Genomic DNA, 3,591 nt, shown 5'->3' with positions numbered 1-3,591 from the left:
AATGACTATTTCATAATGTCAAAAGATGTGTGAAATATAATGTTGACCATGTCGTAATGTCCAAAAGATGACAACACTTTATCAAAGAAAGAGTCTCTGTGACTAGGATATCAAAAAGTATCTAGCATCTTGATCTATTAAATTCCTCATTATTTAGCAATTTCTTTTGCTACAGGGCCTACTGTGGACACCTTGCACTCCTAGGTACTTATCAAAGATAATATCTTTTGAGTACAACCCAGTTTCTCGGGTGTTCTCAGGATCATGGTAGCTCTAGGGGTTGCAGTCCCTGAAGTTTCGGCACATGCATATAGTGAATTGAACACTTTTTAAGGTGTATTGAGATTCTTTGCTAGTCCACCCATGAAATGCAATGGTTTACTATATCAGTCTCGTTTCCTTGTAGAAACAATGTAAATCCACGCAAGAGGGGTATCTTGAATGAACCTTTAAATCCTCAAGTTTCTTTGAACTGTATGTCCTTCCCAAAAACTATGACACATTTCTTCAACAAGAAATTGTCCAGAAAGGTCTTTCCAAATCATGATGGTCAATGTGAGGCACAATACTATCTCCCTCTTCCTAAATATTAATGATGCATCTGTCTGGGATCTATTCTGGAGGCAGTGTACTCCTTGCTACCAATCTCTTGATTATTTCAATTATTATCAGCATCATTGGATCTACTCGATCATTTTTCAAGATGTCTGGAAGGATTTTTGTTGTGGTCTACGGTGAAGTTTTAGTAGCAACCATATTGTATAGTTATCATGAATTTTCCTTTTTTTCATTTTCTAGGATCTGAAAAAGTTTTCTTCTCTAGATATCCTGCTCATCCTCTATCACAGGCTTCCATCACATGTTCAACGATGATTTCTTCTTCTTCTTCAATGAATACATTGGTGAATAGTTGCACATCTTCTAATATATTAATTTGTTGGTGATTGAATTTCTTGAGATTTTTTATGAAGTGACGCTTGATGGTTTACATATGCCCTAACTCTTCTTCAAAAATAACATGTCTCACAATGGATTCTTCTGGTATCATATGGTCAACAATCTGTGTGGTATAAGGAGTTGGTGCAAAGATTGCTCACTCAATCTCTTCTTCTTCAGGGTCAAATTTTTCTTTTTTGAGGATGGGAAATGCTTCACTGGTAGTATATTCCTGTAACTATAATTCAAATTATGTAAAATTGTCCTCCATAGACTCTGGCAGAAGCTCCAGTTCTTTCTATTTCTTAGCTCTTTCCATTTGCTTGTTTAGATTTCTTTGCTGAGTACGTGTCAATCCTGTCTTTATTTTAATCAATCCTATTATAGAAGCATCCATAAATCCATGGGTGGCGGTGACTACTACTGACTTTAACCGGTCATCGTTAGTATTTATTTCTATTCTATCAGCTCTATCTTCTTTTCAGTAGCGTTTGTTGCCTAGGTGGAATCCCATAATGGGATGTCTTTCTTTTGCTTCTTCTTGACTAATAATGGACAACAACTGTCCATTATACAGTAGCTCTACCTGTGCCACATCAAATTAAAATTGGAGTCTTGATCTTTTATCCACGCGTTCATGGGTTCAGGGTAGCCACATCAAATATCAAGACTCCCTTATTAATCTCATATTAATTTAAGAACCTAAACCATATCACTAAAATTAATATGTGTAAACTTTGGTTTAAATTCTGTATGGGTACCTCCCTTTTGGCTCGTTTTATTCATGAGAAATATTGTACTAAAGCCCACCCCACTAATGTTGAATGGAAGATTGATGACTCTAAATTCTGGAAAGCTTTAATTAAAGTTCATCCTGTGGCTCAACATCATATCTATTGGGATTTGGGCATTGGTAACCTATCTTTTTGGTTTGATCATTGGGGTATGGAAGCTTTCTCTACCTTCCCTCACTCTTCGAATGATAAAAATGTGTTAGTTTCTGATTGTTGGCGAGATGGAGCTTAGGATGTTCATAAGCTTTGGTCTTTGATTGGTGATAAGGCTGGACAAGTCACAAAATTACCACTTTCTCCATCTAAATTGGATACACCTATGTGGAAGTTCACTTCTCATGTTTCTATTACTAAATTGTTGTACCAAAAGTTGCTCTTTTTTACTTCTCGCAGGTGGACTAATGGTCTCTGGACTGCTCTTATAATCCCTTCTATATCATTTTTCTTATGGAGATATTTTCTGCGGATCTTGCCTTTGGATGATATTTTGAAATTAAAAGGTTTGTGTATGCTCTCGCGGTGTTATATTTGTAAATGTGAGGAGGAATCTGCCTCACACCTTTTATTTTGATGTTATTCTGCTCGTGAGGTTTGGCGCTCGGTGGGACTATATTTTGGTGCTACTTGGGTCACAAGTTCCAGTTTTCTTCGTGATCTGGAAAATTAAGTTTGTGCTTGGAAGACTGCACCTTTATACGATTGTAAACTAGAATTTTTCTTGTTTGTGATATTGTGGTTCCTTTGGTCGGCTAGAAATGCCCATAAGTATGAAACACTCCCTCCTACCACTGTTAACACCACCTCTTATATTATTGCTTATTTTCTTAAAGCTTCCCGGCATCTCTCGACACACTACTGTTCCTCTCTGAGGGGTGGATGGCCTCCTTAATCAGATGGCAGCCCCCCATCAGACGAGATAGTTAAGCTTAATGTGGATGGGAGTTGGACTTTAAATGGTTCTGGTACAAATGGTATTTTTCGTAATTCCACAAGAAACTATCTCTATTTTTTTGCCTCACATGTTATTGCCTCTTCCCCCTTGGAGGCTGAATGTTTTACTTTATGTCATGCTTTACAGATTGCAGTCATTTCTCATTTTCACGCTATTCATATTGAATCTGACTCCAAGGTTTTAGTTAGCATGGTTAACAATAGTATCCCCTCTACATTGAATGTCCATTGCTTGCTAAAGATGATTCATGATCTCATCATAAAGCACAATTTGTCTATTCAAATGCATTTCGTATATAGGGAATGTAATTCCCCGGAAGATTGGCTTGTGAAGCAAGGACTGGAAAGTACTTTAGTGGGGGTTTTGGCCCCACCGCATTTACGATTACTTTTAAATGGGGTTATGCTTGATACTCCTTTTTTTATAAGTGGCATTTGTTATGCTCACATTGCTTAGCTCTTACTTCTGGAACTTTTTGGTTTGGAATTTATTTTGGAGCTCATCTTTATGGTTCTCTTTGTTGAAAATTTTCTACGTCAATGAAGTTTGCTCGAGATTCTGCATATTCTTCAAATTGTAACATTTGGAAGGTTCATTTGGCCTACAATCTCTGGTCGGGACTGCGTCGCTTGCTTCGTTACACATGCCATTTGATTTCTTTTATTTAGAAGTAGATTTGGTAGATTAGTGTACTTCTAAATGTTTGTGTATACTTTCTATTTTGGTATAATCTTTTTTGTTAGGGTGGAGTTGTAATTGGATGGTGGATACCCCCTTTTTTGGATGCGTTTGTATTTTTATTTTATGTTGGGGATCCTATTTCCATCGTATTTAGTACTAATCTTTTTTGAATTTTAATGCATAGGGAGACAAATAACTCTCCTTCTCTAATATATATATATATATGTT

This window comes from Phalaenopsis equestris, unplaced genomic scaffold, assembly GCF_001263595.1.
Source record: "Phalaenopsis equestris unplaced genomic scaffold, ASM126359v1 Scaffold199847, whole genome shotgun sequence".
Taxonomy (NCBI): Eukaryota; Viridiplantae; Streptophyta; class Magnoliopsida; order Asparagales; family Orchidaceae; genus Phalaenopsis; species Phalaenopsis equestris.
Note: the sequence above shows the minus strand (reverse complement) of the source record.